This window comes from Geotrypetes seraphini, chromosome 6 (assembly GCF_902459505.1).
Source record: "Geotrypetes seraphini chromosome 6, aGeoSer1.1, whole genome shotgun sequence".
Taxonomy (NCBI): Eukaryota; Metazoa; Chordata; class Amphibia; order Gymnophiona; family Dermophiidae; genus Geotrypetes; species Geotrypetes seraphini.
Window position 1 is genome coordinate 131,732,254 of NC_047089.1, and position 17,274 is coordinate 131,749,527.

A 17,274-nucleotide genomic window follows, 5' to 3' on the forward strand; every position below is an offset into this window, starting at 1 on the left:
GGCAACAAATTCCAGAGTTTAATTATACATTGTGTGAAGAAATATTTTCTCCTGGTTTGTTTTAAATCTGCTACTGAGTAGCTTAATTGCATGTCCCCTAGTCCTCGTACTTTGGAAAGAGTGAGCAAGCGATTCACATCTACCCTTTCCACTCCACTCAGTATTTTATATACCTCTGTCATATCACCCCTGAGCTGTCTCCCTTCCAAGCTGAAGAGCCCTAGCCGCTTTAGCCTTTTCTCATAGGGAAGTCGTCCCAAATCTTTTGTCATTTTCATTGCCCTTCTCTGTACCTTTCCTAATTTCACTTATTTCTGTTTTGAGATATGGCAAACAGAACTGCACACAATATTTAAATTGCAGCAGTACTATAGATTTTCATATTTGTTTTCCATTCCTTTTCTGATAATTCCTAACATTCTATTTGCTTTCTTAGCCGCCACCACACATTGAGCTGAGGGTTTCAACATATCCTCAGCAATGATACCTAGATCCTTTTCCTGGGCAGTGACTCCTAACATAGAACCCATTTTGATCAAAAGATAGGTCATCCAAGTGCTGATAATCGAAATGGGTTTTAGATGTATCTAAAAACAGTTTAAGCCTTTTCAGTGCTGCTTTATGCGCAGAGTGAAAAGAGGCGTTTTTGAAGGAGTGGTTAGGGCATGAGGTAGGCGGGATGTGGGCCAACCTAGACTTAGTTATCCTGCAGCGATAATCGAAAGTTCAACAAGACTTCCTAGACAGAACTTATATATTGTGACTTAGGTGATTTAAAAACAGGTATAAGTGCTCAGAAGGTATCAAAAGTGACCAGATAACAACTGCAAGGACAAAGTAAAGAGCCTTACACACTTCCCCCAGTGATCATTGACCTCCCCCCCCCTTAACCATAAAAATTTGAATAAAAAAGTACAAAACTGCCTCCAGAACATTAGCACCTGTCATAGAAAAGGCTAGTAGAGCTGCACAGAGGTGGCTTATGTAGTCTGGAAGGACCCAGGCCCATAAGCCACTCTAACCACTGCATTCATGGTGAAACATGCACTCAACCCCTTCCCCCCAACCCTATATATAGGTGCCACCTGCAGCCATAAGGGCTATTGGAGTGGTAGGTGGGTATAGTAGGTTTTGGAGGCTTCACCATGACCTTTAAGGGAGTTGTGAGAAGTTTATGTTACACCTTTTTTGTGAAGTTCACAGCAGTGCCCTGTAAGGTGCCTCACTACTCTGTTGCCATGTCTGGGTGTCCAGTCCATCACTTTGCTGGTCCCTCCCACATCCAAAAGGTCTTGTTCTAGGCATTTTGGACTTGGACAATTTTTTGGATGAGAATGGGGTATAAAGATAGATGACTTAGCGATCAAACAACTGGATGTACAAGTAGACAATTCTCTAAAAAAAAAAAAATATTTTGGACATAGTTTTAGAGAATGGACTTTGGACAGTTCTGAACTGAGTTATCGCGGGAAGCGGTGTAAGATCGGGCAGCCCTGTGTGCCGCTCTGCTGCAAGAAAAAAGAAGAGGACTTGAGCTGCGTCAGCCGTCACTGCTTGCGAGGACCAGGCAGGAAGCCGCATCTAGCGAGGGAGGGCACTGGAATGAAAAAAAAGGTGAGGGGGGTTGGGTATTTGCTCCATAAGATGCACCCTTATTTCCACCCCATTTTTAGGGGTAGAAAAAGTAAGTCTTATGGAGCGAAAAATACAGTAAGCTCTGGAACTTTACAGCTGTTTGCATATCTGGGATTAAAAAATGTTTAAACAAGTTCCTGAAGAAAAAGTCCATAGACTGCTATTGAGATAGACATGGGGGAATCCACTCCTTGTCCTTGGATTGGGAGCATAGAATCTTGCTACTATTTGAGATTCTGCTAGGTACTTATGACTTAGATTTGCCATTGTTGGAAACAGGATATTGGACTAGATGGGCCATCAGTCTGATTCAGTATGGTTATTCTTTTTTTTAATTTATATATTTAACATTTGTCAAACTTATAAGTCAAAAAGAAAAAATACAATGGCAACAGAAATATCATAGCAAGCATAACAATATTATGCGCATATTAACACCGGCATGTATAGTTAGTCCACAATAAAGGAGGTGAAGCTGCAATTAGAGTGAAATATTTAACTAGTAACTTATATAAAAGGAAAATAAAGATGAGGCTAGATGGCTCCAGAACATATCCTCACTGAGCTAATACAGTAAAACCTTGGTTTGCGAGCATAATTCGTTCCAGGAGCATGCTTGTAATCCAAAGCACTCTTATATCAAAGCGAATTTCCCCATAGCAAATAATGGAAACTAAGACAACCCAAAAATTTTAATACTAAATACTATACGTACTTGTATTGCAAGACCTCGCTCGTTTAGAACAGTCACTACAGCGTCAGAGAGAGAAGAACCATCGGCTCAGCTGTGATGATGTGACACATGTATACTGTATGTACTCGTATTGCAAGATTTTGCTCGTTTAGAACAGTCACTACACTCCCGCAGCGTCAGAGAGAGAAGAACCATCGGCTCAGCTGTGATGATGTGACGGATGTTTACTGTATGTACTCGTATTGCAAGATTTTGCTTGTTTAGAACAGTCACCACTCCTGCAGCGTCAGAGAGAGAAGAACCATCTGCTCAGCTTTGATGATGTGACGCATGTATACTGTATGTACTCGTATTGCAAGATTTTGCTCGTTTAGAACAGTCACTACACTCCCGCAACGTCAGAGAGAGAGAACAACTATCAACTCAGTTGTGATGTGTATATACTGTATGTACTTGTATTGCAAGACAGTGCTTGTATATCAAGTTAAAATTTAATCAAATGTTTTGCTTGTCTTGCAAAACACTTGCAAACCAAGTTACTTGCAATCCAAGGTTTAACTGTATTTGGAAGTGACAGGCCTCAAGTAGACAACTGCTGTGGCTTGTAAAAAACATATCTATTCTCTTGGTAGACCATAACACATTTACAGGGGTATCTCAAAACAAATGTTGCCCCTAACTGCACTGCCTGAGGTCTCAAGATTAGAAACTTTCCTTCTCTTCTGTGTAGAGCAGGGGTGTCCAACCTGTGGCCCGAGTATTTTGTGCGGTCCCGGTCAAGGGCGTTGCAGTGTTTTCCTCTGCTGCCCCTGGATGTTTACCGTCTTGCCGGCTCCCTCCTTTGTCTTGCTGCAGCGTTTGTGCGGCCCCAGAAACTTTTTTTTTGGCCAATGCGGCCCAGGGAAGCCAAAAGGTTGGACACCCCTGGTGTAGAGCGTGATACATTAGGATACATTCTTACAACATTTGACATAAAGGGAACATCTTTATATTTAAAAAAGAGTTTAAGCATCCATTCTCTATCTGAATCTATAGCAAATTGTACCAGCAGCGTAGCAGTAACCTGAGCTGCAGTATCCGACCACTCTAGGAAATTAGATAAATCCAAACTATCAGCAGATAAAGTCTGCCGATTTGGATTTTGAGATTTAATTCTGCTAGGTAAGTAATACATTTTTGAGAAAGGTGGATATGAAACTTCAGGTACCTTCAACATTTTATCTTTGAGCCTCTCTACAATCAATTCTTTACTAGTGAGGTTGATATCTGTTTTAGCTTGCTCAGGGTCTCAGGGGGCTACAGTCGGAATTGAATGCAGTTCTGGTTTTCAGGCCATGAGGCAACCATTGGGCTGCTCTGCCACTTGCTACCTACCACCCTCCCTCTTGCTCTAGTGACCTCTACCTTGTGGTACATATTCCTGTGTTTGCTTCAGCTGCCACCTCCCTCTCCACACTCCCTACCTTGCTTCAATGACCCTTGCCCCATGACACTGTTACTCATTGCCTGCTCCAGCTTTTCTCCTCCCCACTACGTCTTACTTAAATCTGCTCCTTATCACAGCAGAAAGATGAGGTGAAACCTTCACATCAGGTTTCATTCTCCTCTACCATTCTAGGCCCAACTGTCATTTGCACCACAAGGCTGTACTGAGGCTTGAATGGTTTAAATGAACAGTGGGTGCTAGGGTAGCAGAGCAGGAGGATGTAGCAACTGTGCAGCTATTCGCCCCTTGCTACTGCAATTTTTTTGGGGGGGAGGGTTGAGGTAAGGTGCCAGTATCATTGCTTTGGCAGAATTCTGCACAGCAAATGCAAAACTTAGATGGGAGATTATGCATAAATTGTGTGTTGTTAAATTGCCCAGAATTCGCCTGGGAGTAAGCCTTTCTTATGTTGTTCTTGTCCTTGACCTGCCTGCATTCCAGAATTCCATGACTTTTTCATAGGGTAGATTTGATTTAAATCAAATTGATTTAAATCATGGTTTTCTACAGAAAAGATTATACCAGCAAGAATCATTCTAATATTTACAATCAGATAAATGTTTCATTTTTTGAAAAATAACTTTTCAGATTATTTTTAAAGTTATATAAAAAAACTTACTGATTTAGTTATACTATTAGAAATAGATAATTATGAAATTATTGCGAGGTGAACTATTTCCAGTTTAATAGGTTAATCACTCTTATTTGGAAAACTTTTCTGCTGTACTTTATTGAAAACAGAAAAATAGCCATTACCTTAATAACAATATAAATTATTTTATTTAACCTACTCTTTAGGTTTTGGCCAGGTACTAGTGACCTGGATTGGTCTCAGCATGGGCTACTGGGCTTGATGGACCTTTGGTCTGACTCAGTAAGGCTATTCTTATGTTCATATGCTATAATGTTATTAAGTATATCAAAATAAACACAGCATGAAAGTCAGGAATGTAATCTATAAAGGGGAAAGACCTCAAAATGTCCCTATGCCCTAAGCCAGGGGTGTCCAACCTGCGGCCCAAGGGCCACATGCGGCCCAGTGAAGTATTATGTGTGGCCCCGATCGAGGGCGATGCAGTGTTTTCCTTTGCTGCCCCTGGGTGTTTACTGTCTTGCCAGCTCCCTCCTGTGTCATACTGCAGCGTTTGCATGTTTGTGCTGCCCCAGAAACATTTTTTTCGGCCAATGTGGCCCAGTGAAGCCAAAAGGTTGGACACCCCTGCCCTAAGCTCATAGCTTGGTTCAAGGGCACAATGGGAGCAAGGAGTATTATCACTGGTCAAAAAACCCTCTTTTACTGTGCAAATAGTACAAGAAACAAAAAACTTCTTGTGTTTTATAATGTCTGACTAGTGCACTGAAATTTTTTTCTAACAGTCATATAAATTTTAAAGACTGCATTTTGTAATCATCCACAAAGCAACAGAAAGTCATACAAGAACAGTGAATAATAGTTCAAATCCCAAACTTGAACGCTAACTAGCAAGAAAAAAACATAAAGGCACTTATCTTAAATCCCAACGGTGGCCTTGACTGTTTCACCTGTCGGCTTCCTCAGGGGATCTCATAAATAATCTCTCATTCTTTTTTTTTTTTTAATTTATTTATTTATAATTTTCACAAATTGTTTAACAACAATCTAAAGAAATTAACAATTGAAAAAGAAAATAATTATATTAAATTATATATAATAATTCCACATATATGACTAATCAGAGTCCACATATTGAGGAGAGAGTCCATCACCTCCAAGGGAAGTTGGATCTAAAAGAAAAGAAAAACTCATACACATTTACAGAGTGCGGTTGGATTTAATCATCTGCCTGGATAGAGGACTGTATGGAAGGATCTGGAGCTCTGAACTCCATCTTACCCTCTAAAAAGAAATTTAATTGGTCAGGATCATAAAATATATATCTAACATTCTAGTAGGTAAGACAGCATTTGCAGGGAAAACGTAACTGAAAGGTTGCTCCCATATTCAAAATTGACTGTCGATAGGCCAGAAATTTCTTCCGTCTGGCTTGCGTCAATTTTGATACATCAGGAAATATTGAAACTTTGGAGCCGTGAAATTCCACATTCTCAGTCCTATAGAATAAACGGAGAACTGCCTCTTTATCCTGAAGAAAAACAAAGGTTACTAGTAAAGTTGCTCTAACAATTATTTCTTCTTGAATTGATGTTTCCAGCATACCAGTGAGATCCAAGTCTCCTGATACAATCCCTTTGCTTTTCTCTTCTTTAGGAATGTTCAAATAGTATAGTTTTTGAAGCGGTGGCATATTATTTTCAGGAAATTTCAACACTGATTGTAAGAAGGAATTAAATAAGTCTCTTGGAGTTTGAAATTTGGATACCGGAAAGTTCAACAATCTAAGATTTAAATTTCTATTTGCATTTTCCAAATTTTCCATTTTTCTAACCAGCAAAGATTTTTCCTTCAAATGTAAATTCATTGAAGCCTTTATTTCTGACACTGATTTTTCCAAATTGTCCGTTCTATTGGACTGCTTTTGGAGTTTCTCTTCCAAAGTTTTAACTTGTAAATTAGTATTCTGTGTTGAAGAAAAAAGTTGAGAGCATACCTTATGCATTGATTCAAGTCCACTCCAGATTGCTTCCATATCGATGACTTCAGGTCTTACTAGAGGAGGGGGGAAAGATATTCCAGGGATTACCCCATTAGCTCGCTGCTCCTCTGTCCTTGCTTCCTCACCAGCAACTGCACCTCCGTTCTCCATTGTCGACTGCAAAAGAGTCGGCAAGCCGTGGAACACTTCCGGGGTCAGGGGTGAGTTCAGCAGCGTCAATGGAGAACTCGTCTCCGGCGCCTCCTGCGCTGCCGACGGTGTCCCCGACATCTTCCCGGGCCGCGGAGGAGCTCCAGGACCCATAGGGCTAAGCGAGATTTTGCTCTCCAAGACCGAGGTCTGCCCCCCTCGGTCAGCGGATATGCCCGATCCAGCCGGTGTGGCATACGCTGTGATTGCCACCTGTCTCGCCGTTGAAGTACTAGATGAGGCTGGAAGAACGCCTCTCTGTTTGCCTCTGCGCTTAGGCATAATTGAGGTAGGAAAATTTTAAATGAAATAAAATTCACCAAGCCAAGCAGGAGCAGCTTTCAAGGGTGACTCACTCCGTCGCCATCTTGGATCTCTCCTCTAATCTCTCATTCTTGAAACATGCTGGTGGTAAAAAAAAATCTTTACGGCTTGAAAACGAAGGAACTTGTATCTGTTGCTTCAATAGAAAAGAGCAGAAAACATCAAAACTAGTTCAAAATAAAAGGAAAAAAGGAACACAGGTAGTAAAAATATTATTGTAGTTACCCACAGATATATCCTTGTCTGTTTTTCTGGTATATTGCAGAGACAGAATATTCACTCTGATCTGTCTCTACTGGCACATGCGCTGTTGATTCCTTTTTTTAAATATCAAAGTTAACCCTGATTTGGTGACCAGTTAATTGCAGCATACAAAGGTGAATACGAATCCAAGAGCAAACAACACTATCAGACCAATCACAGTGTCTGAATGAAAATTTGAAAACTACTAAGAACATAAGCAGTGCCTCCGCCGGGTCAGACCATAGGTTCATCCTGCCCGGCAGTCCGCTCCCGCGGCGGCCCAAACAGGTCAAGACCTGTCTGAATCACCAGAAGGGGCTCCCTTGCCACCTTGGTTTCTCATTGAAGTCCTATCTTCCCATCGAAGTCCTAACCCTCCGGTCTTGCACATGCACGACCTGTTGGGTTTCTATACTTATTACCTGGTTAGTTTTCTATACTTGTGTTACATCCCAGCTCCTCCCTCAGTATCCCACGATCCCTTTATCCCTCAGGAATCCGTCCAATCCCTGTTTGAATCTCTGTACCGTACTCTGCCTGATCACTTCCTCCGGTAGCGCATTCCAAGTGTCCACGATCCTTTGGGTGAAAAAAAACTTCCTTGCATTTGTTTTGAACCTATCTCCCTTCAGTTTCTCCGAATGCCCCCTCGTACTTGTCCCCTTCAGTCTGAAGAATCTGTCCCTATCCACCCTCTCTATGCCCCTCATGATCTTGAAGGTCTCTATCATATCTCCCCTGAGCCTCCTTTTTTCCAGAGAGAAGAGCCCCAGCCTATCCAACCTCTCGGCGTATGGGCAGTGTTCCAGCCCTTTTACCAGTTTCGTTGCTCTCCTTTGGACTCTCTCAAGTACCGCCATGTCCTTCTTGAGGTGCGGCGACCAATACTGAACGCAGTATTCCAGATGTGGACGCACCATCGCTCGATACAATGGCATGGTGACTTCCCGCGTCCTGGTTGTTATGCCCCTCTTTATGATGCCCAGCATCCTGTTGGCTTTTTTCGAGGCTGCTGCGCACTGTGCAGATGGCTTCAGTGATGCATCCACCAGCACACCCAAGTCTCTCTCAAGTCTGCTGTCTCCCAACAATGCCCCCCCCCCAATTTGTAGTTGAACAACGGGTTCTTTTTCCCTATATGCATGACCTTGCATTTTTCCACGTTAAAGGTCATGCATATAGGGAAAAAGAACCCTTCTATAAATGTGAATTACTACTTGTGTAAACTTCTATGAATGTGAATTACTACTTGTGTAAGCCTACAATAAAAATAGATACAGTATCATGTATTAAAGGAAAGCTTTCCATTCAATCCCTTGGTTTAACCCTATTGGTTCAAGTGATCCCAGCCTAAAAATCCATTGTTGTTCTTTCTATAACAGGAGGTTGCTTCAATCCCTACCTCTATGAAATTTGTCAATTCTATTAATGATAAAACATTGAAGCTGTTTGAAATTGTGCCCCATATTCATGCAACATTACACTGAAGGTGCCTCTATTTTTTCCTCTTAATGTTAGATCGATGTTCATTTAGACACAATTTAAAGGGTCTAACAGTCTTTTTTACATGGGTACATGGTGATGTAAATCACAAAGTCGCTATTACAGTTGCTGAACTGATTCAAACTGTAAGTCTTATCAACAGGGTTCACAAAATCTTTAATCTCTAAATGGCAAGAATTTTGCAATAGCTACTTCTATTAAAATATTGGGCATAACATTAGATTGTTATCTAACTTTAGAGAACCACACTGATTTAATGTTCAACAATTTTATAATAGATCCTACAAAGAATATTATACCAACATAGTTAATACATATTGTGACAAATCTAGCTCTCCTCCTAGCTTCGTCACAGGATTAACTAGGAAGAGCAGTAAGCCCCTATGAAGGAAAGCTGACCAGGTTGGCTCTGCTGAGTATGATAGCGCTGACCTCTCTTGCACCGAGACTGATGAGACAGACAGTGACTGCCAAGCCTGCTGTTAGAGCTCATAAGACCTCAGGAGTCAGGAAACTACATCTCCCAGAAAGGCAGAGAACCAGCAGGAAGCTGTCACATGACCAGTCACAGCTGCAGAGCTCCCTTCCCCCTCTTCAGAGCAGGGATGGGTGGCTTGGAGCCAGTTAAAACGAGGCAGCTGAGACCCAGAGAGGGGGAGGAGCAGAGAAGCTGGGATTGTGAGCCTGCAAGGCAGCACAACTCAGCTCCCCAGCTGAATGCTGAAGAGCTGGAATGAGACTTGTGATATGGTGGACATGTCAGAGGTGTCTGAATCCACCAGAGAGACAGTCAGAGAGTTGGGAACCCATGGACACTGATATGCCAAGTATTCCTAGGGAGAGGTTGGAAGCCATGGACACCAGCTAAGAGGCTGGAAGTGTTATGATACTTTGTTGATGCTTACCTGTTTTTTGTGAAGTTTTGGGACTAAGTTTATTTTGTGGGCAGAATTGTCTCACTTCCCAGAGCTAGGCTCTGAGGTATTCTCTCATACTGGTGTTTTAAACTGCTGGGACATTTGAAAACTACGGAGCATTTCTGCTTGCTCTCCTCTCCTCACATCTGGAAGCTAATTAACTACTGATAAGCTACTGCAGGGAACATCAGCCAGAGGAACTCTGTTTTGTATAGTTCCTAGCTGCAGTCAGCCTGTGCCAGAGTTCTAGCTTTGAGCAGTATACTTTTGATTTTGGAAAAGTTTTATTTTCATGTAACCAGAGCCTTGTGAATTTTTTCTTTACTGCTCCTCCATAGAAAGAGAGCACTGCTGAACCTACCTTTATCCTTTAAGGCTGGTGAAGAGGACTGAGTCGCACAGACTGAAGTCCAGCTATAAGTCTGGTTTTGTGTTCTTTGCTTTTGATTTTTGTTATAACATTCATTCTAATGTTTGTGAAGCCAGTGTGGCCAGGTTGGCCCTGTTTTGCATGTTTTAGTTTCTGAACAAATGTACTGGAAAATATCACAACTTACTGACAACATCAGAGCAACCTGACTCCGTGTCAGGAATAAAAGGTTACCTTTATTTTTGACTTTCCTGGGTGTGTGTGATTTCCTTGCCTGCTTATTCTGTGATCATTTTACCTGTTGGTTTCCACCCTAGGCCAGTGCCTAGGGAGCCTGAAGGATTCCCTAGTTGGAGGGAACGCGTTGGGAGCAGTAGCAGTCGCTGTGAACCCGGCTCGCTGCGCGGTTCAGGAGCCCGGGTTGCGACAGTATGTACGGAAGAAGAACAGAAATCAATAATCAAAGAAAAATACACTAAAAATAAATTTATCAGTAGATGTATACTTCTTTTTATGTTCCAATCTGTTTGTTAAACTTAACAATAAAAGACATTAACAACTTGAATATAAGAAAAGAGACTTAAAATAACATTAATATACCTACCAACAAAGGCCTCCCATTACCCTCACCCCCACCATCTAATCTTTCCATTCCCCCCCACACCCAAATGTTACTAATACTGATTTAATGATTTAAAAATATTTTGCTGTTATTTGGAAACGTCAAATATTAAAAAAGATTTTGACCTAGCATCTTTTAGGTTATACTTTTCTCTTCGTATCCACGGGGGTTAGGGACAGAGCCGGCCCGCGAATAATATTCGGGCCAGTTCTGACCCACCCCCTGCTTCCTCCCGACATCCCTTAAACCTTACCTGGTGGTCTAGCAGGTTTTCGAGGCAGGAGTGATCGTCCTACGCTCCTGCCCCGTGCAGATCGCTCATAGGAAATGGCTGCTATGAGCTCCCGTCTTAGTCTTGAGAGACTACGGGAGCTCACGGCAGCCATTTCCTATGAGCGATCTGCACGGGGCAGGAGCGTAGGACGATCACTCCTGCCCCGAAAACCTGCTAGACCACCAGGTAAGGTTCCGGGGAGGGGGTCTAAGAGGGCTTAAAAATAGCCCAAAAAATTAAAATGTTAAAAAAAAAAAATTGCGGATGCTGAAACCGCGGTTTCAGAGGGAGAAGTGTTTTTGTAGTCTTCAATCCTATCTTCGCTTGACTACTGTAAAATAATTTACTTGGGGGTCTCATAAAAAAATTTCTAATAGATTGCAAATAATACAAAACACAGTGGTTCGTTTGATTTTCAATTTGAAAAAATATGATCATGTTAGCCCTGTCTATCAATAGCTTCACTGCTCGCCGTTTGAGGCAAGAGTTTTGTTTAAATTTGGTTGTATTTGCTTTAAAGCTTTGGTTTGGCTCCAGCTTACCTATCCTCTCAATTTAAATTGCACAAGTCTAATAAGAATACTTGAAAAACTTGTTTGTTTATGTATCCAACTCCAAAAGCTGTTGATATAAAAGATTTTTTGAAAAGACATTTGCATTCCAGGCAAGAAAAATGAATTCCTGGTTGAGTACCTTTATTCCTCAAGCATAGTCTTACTATTCTTTTAGAAAGTTGTTGAAAACTTACTTGTTTGATAAATTTGTAACTTGATTATTTTTTGCTGTATTTTCCTGATATATGTATGTTCACTGATTGCACAGTCTTGCTTGATGTGAACTGCCCAGAACTATGTGGTGGGGCGGTATACAAGAATAAAGTTATTGTTATTCTTATAGGAGCCACATTTAAAGTGACCCTTTACTTCCAGTGTTCTTTTTTAACTGTTTGTCTGAAGGACTCAAGATATCTTTAAGATTCCTATCCCTGGAATAAGTAGTCTTTGAAAACTTCATGTACCTTGATTGTAGACCAGTGTTTTTTTTAACTAGCTTATCGATCATGGGACTGGCATGTGTATACTGAAAGAGAAAAATGCTTCATCGGACTTCTTTTATCTGCGTAATAAAAGATGTTCACGATGATTAAATTTTGCTCTGGTATAAGCCTGTTTAAGTGTTTTGATGCTATATCCTCTAGCACAAAGATCCTTATGCAGTTTCTTGGATTGATGTTTAAATTCTGACTTGTTACTGCATTTCCTCCTGAAATGTAAAAACTGGGAATAGGGTAAACCCGGTATAGATACATCGCTGATGTTTTTATGTTATGGAGGGGCACTGAGGTTGAATTTAAGCAATTTTGTGTTTGGTTAAATTCTTGTGACAAAAACATTCAATTTACATTTCGGTACTTTTTTCAGGAAATAGCTTTTTTAGATGTTATTGTGCAACAGGATTAAACAGGGTATAATACCAAAGTTTTCAAGAAGTTTTCTGATAGAAATACTTTCTTACATTCCTCCAGTTGCCATCCTTTACATACAGTAGATAAATTTACTGATGCCTATTGTGATAAATAGTTGGCTAGTACCTGGGAATATTCAGCAAAACAGGGAAAGTTTAACCCTGATTGTGTTTCCCCCTTTCTTTCCTATCATAATTGTATTTCGACAACCTACCTTATACATTGATGTAATGTGACTTGTAAGTAATAAAACCCATTTTAGATTGTAAGCTGCCTAGATCGTTATAATCCTTGGAGCGGGATAAAAAGATATTAATAAACTTAGATATAGTGCAAATCTTTATTGATTATTTTTCCTCTAATGGGTACATCCTACCCACCCCGAAAGGTGTGATTCCTTTTTTTTGAACATTTAAAATGATCACAGTTTAGTTCTGAGAATTTAGAAGTGCTTAATGTTTCTATTGCACTGGGGCATATTATGCATGCCATATTAACCCCAGCTCTCTAATAATAAAACCCCAAGCCTGTCAAAATTTTAAAGATTTTCGGCCCTGTTATAGCGGCTCCATTGGCAACTGTTTTTGAGGATATAAGCCCAGTGAAGTTTTTTCCCTTTTAAATGGATAATCGCAACCATCCCTAAGAAAGATAAGATCCAACATTTATGCTATGATGTTGCACTGTCTTGCCAACATAAACTTCTTAGGCTAATTGGTAATCATCAGGTAGGCTTTGTACAAGGCAAAAATGCTGTAGCTAACATGCAAAGGGTGTTAGCAGCAATTGAACTAGTACAAGCTAAGAAATTAGAAGCTATGATTATGATATTGAGAGAGCCTTTGACACAGTCTTCCAGGAATATTTGTGGTTAACCTTAAATACTATGGATTTGCTGGTCCATTTGTGTCCTTTTATGTACATCCCAAAGCTCAGGTCTTGGTGAATGGGGTGTTATCTGAAGGTTTTGAGTTAAACCAGGGTATTCGTCAAGGTTACCCATTTTCCCCTGTCTTATTTCAGATGTTGCATAGGATCAATATAGGTACTAAAGAATTGACTCTTTATGCTGATAGCCTGTTAGTAGTAATGTGTGAGCCATAGGCCTCTGTACTTATGTGCCTTTTAGGGGCATTTTCAAAACACAAAGGCCCATATTCTATAAACAGCGCATTAACTTAGGCGCCGGTAGGCAACCTACTGGCGCCTAAGTTAAAGTGCAAAATGCCATTTAAAAGTACTTTTTTAAAACAAGTTTCAAGGCGTCTGCTGGCACCTAAAAACTATCAAAAATTCACTACATTTCCACAAAAGTCACAGTTTTATCAAATGCTACTATTATAATAATTCTAATGACCACACTATTATGAAACAAGTGGAGAAAAAAGACCTCAGTTGTACAGCACCCTCTTCCAAAACACATAAAGGCAAGGGCACATAACCACCATCATTAGTCAGAAAAAAGCTCCACTTGTCTTTTATTGCAGCTTCCAGATTCAGATATCAGCCATCCTCTATCAGCAGGAACAAACAGTCCAAATCTTCTACAATCCTGGTCAACAATCAAAAATCCAAAAATAAACTACACGGATATCCCGACAGGGCAACATTTTTAGAGAGAGAGGCCCCGAGGATATATGTCTCCTGCAGAGGTCCCCTCTGAGGGCAAGGATCCTGATGAGGTGATCTGGCTTAAGTGTTAGTACCTGGTGGAGTTTTAGGGGAAAAGGGTGACTCTAACTCAGACCTTGTGTGGTTGGCGAGAAGAAGTCTGAAGCGGGGCTGAGTGTAAGGGAGAAGACTTCCAAAATAAGCTTAGAATCTCTTGGTTGTTGAACTATGGTTGTGAGTATTTGAAACATTGTAATGTAAATAGAAGAGAGTAGCCATGCTAGAGGCAGAGTATTGAAAGTAAGTTGTGTGTTGAGAGATATCCATGAAGACTATTGAACTAGTGAGGAAACAAGCTTGTTTATTTCCTTTATATATAAATAATAAAGTTTTCATTTTTGATCTTCTACTTCCCTCTGTTATGTTTTCTAAGAGTTCCATGCCTCCCTCCTCAATCACACTATCACATAGACAGTGGTTCCCAACAGGGGTACTACTTAAGAACATAAGAATTGCCGCTGCTGGGTCAGACCAGTGGTCCATTGCGTCCAGCATTTCGCTCAAGCGGCGGCCCCCAGGTCAAAGACCTGTGCCCTAACCAAGACCCGCCCTGCCTGCGTTCGTTCTGGTTCAGCAGGAACTTGTCCAGCCTTAGAAACATAGAAACATAGAAGATGACGGCAGAAAAGGGCTACAGCCCATCAAGTCTACCCACTCTGCTTACCCACCCCCTGTCTATGCCCTAATGACCCAATTTCCTTATCTTGACCCTCGTAGGGATCCCACATGGGTATCCCATTTATTCTTAAAGTCTGGCACGCTGTCTGCCTCGATCACCTGCACTGGAAGTTTGTTCCAATGATCAACCACTCTCTCTGTGAAGAAATACTTTCTGGTGTCGCCATGAAATTTTCCGCCCCTGAGTTTGAGCGGGTGCCCTCTTGTGGCCGAGGGTCCCTTGAGAAAGAAAATATCATCTTCCACTTCGACACGTCCCGTGAGGTACTTAAATGTTTCGATCATGTCTCCCCTCTCCCTACGTTCCTCAAGAGTGTAGAGCTGCAATTTGTTCAGTCTCTCTTCGTACGAGAGACCCTTGAGCCCCAAGATCATCCTGGTGGCCGTCCGTTGAACAGATTCAATTCTGCACACATCTTTACTGTAATGTGGCCTCCAGAATTGCACACAGTACTCCAGATGAGGTCTCACCATGGCCCTGTACAACGGCATTATGGCTTCAGGCTTTCGGCTGACGAAACTTCTATTGATACAACCCAATATCTGCCTTGCCTTAGATGAAGCCTTCTCCACTTGATTGGCAGTTTTCATGTCTGCACTGATGATTACTCCTAAATCTCGTTCTGCTGAAGTCCTAGTTAAAGTTTCTCCGTTCAAGAAGTACGTCCTGCATGGATTTCCGCTTCCGAGGTGCATGACCTTACATTTCTTAGTATTGAAGCCTAGCTGCCAGGTTGAGGACCAACTTTCCAATGTAAGCAGGTCCTGCGCCATATAATTCTGTAAACTGCATTCACTTACTATATTACATAGTTTGGCGTCATCGGCGAATAGTGTTATTTTACCTTGAAGCCCTTGAGTCAGATCCCCTATGAATATGTTGAAAAGGAGTGGACCCAGGACCGAGCCCTGCGGCACTCCACTGGTCACCTCCGATGTTTTAGAGAGGGTACCATTAACCACCACCCTCTGAAGTCTGCCACTCAGCCAATCATTGACCCATGCAGTTAGTGTCTCTCCTAACCCCATCGATTCCATCTTGCTTAGCAGCCTGCGGTGTGGGACACTGTCAAAAGCTTTACTGAAGTCCAGGTACACGACGTCCAAAGACTCTCCCAAGTCCAACTTTCTTGTTACCCAGTCAAAGAAGCTGATGAGATTGGATTGGCAGGACCTACCCTTGGTGAATCCATTCTGACTGGGATCCCGAAGATTCCCTTCATTCAAGATCGTGTCCAATTTGCTTTTAATTAGTGTTTCCATGAGTTTGCACACTATTGATGTGAGACTCACCGGTCTATAATTCGCAGCCTTTGCCCTGCAACCCTTTTTATGCAGAGGAACGACATTAGCTAATTTCCAGTCCAGGGGAACTTTCCCCTTACTTAGGGAGAGATTGAATAGCTCAGCCAACGGTTTCGCCAGGACATCGCTCAATTCTCTGAGCACTCTTGGGTGCAAATTGTCTGGTCCCATGGCTTTGTTCACCTTGAGTCTTGCCAGTTCACTGTAAACTTCACCTGGTGTGAACTCAAAATTCTGAAACGGGTCTTCTGTGCTTTGTGTTGCCTTCAACTGCGGACCATGTCCCGGTGCCTCACAGGTGAAGACTGAGCAGAAGTATTCATTCAGTAGTTTGGCTTTATCAGAATCTGCTTCCATGTAACTTCCGTCCGGTCTTCTAAGGCGTACTATCCCGCCTGTGTTCCTTTTTCTGTCACTAATATACCTGAAGAAGGATTTGTCCCCCTTTTTAATGTTTTTTGCCAGAATTTCTTCCACTCAAAGTTTTGCCTCCCTAACTGCCATTTTGACCACTGTAGACCTGGTCCTATATTCTACTTTTGCCTCTCTTTTCTCCGTGCGCTTGTAGGAGAGAAACGCTTTTTTCTTCTCCTTAATGAGGTGCGAGATCTCCGTGGTGAACCATTGGGGTTTATTGTCTCTTTGTCGTTTATTTACTGATTTTATGAAGCGGCTAGTTGCTTCATGTATGGTTGATTTCAGTGTTAACCACTTAGCTTCTACATCATCGGTCTCTGCTTGGTCCTGCAGCGTCTGATGGACGAAATCTCCCATGCGTGTGAAGTCTGTGCCCCGGAAATTGAGTACCTTTGTTTTCGTGTTTGATCTAGGGAAGCCTTTCCTAAGGTTGAACCATACTATGTTGTGGTCGCTGGAGGCTAGCGTATCTCCTACTGAGACCTCTGAGACGCTTTCCCCGTTGGTGAGTACCAGGTCAAGGATCGCCTGGGCCCTAGTGGGCTCCGTTACCATTTGTTTGAGACGTGCTCCCTTTATGGAGGTTAAGAGCCTCCTGCTACCGCTGGTTGTTGCTGAAAATGAGTTCCAGTCTGCATCAGGCATATTGAAGTCCCCTAGCAGTACAGCTTCTCCTCGTAGAGTGATATTCTCTATGTCTTCAATTAATTCTGCGTCCATGTCTTCCAGTTGTCTTGGGGGTCTGTATACCACACCTAGATACAGGCATTTTTCTCTGCATCTTGCCAGGTTTACCCAGAGGGACTCCCCGGTGTACTTGACATCTGTGATCCTGGTGGTTTTGATGTCCTCTTTAATGTATAGAGCTACCCCCCCTCCTAACCTGC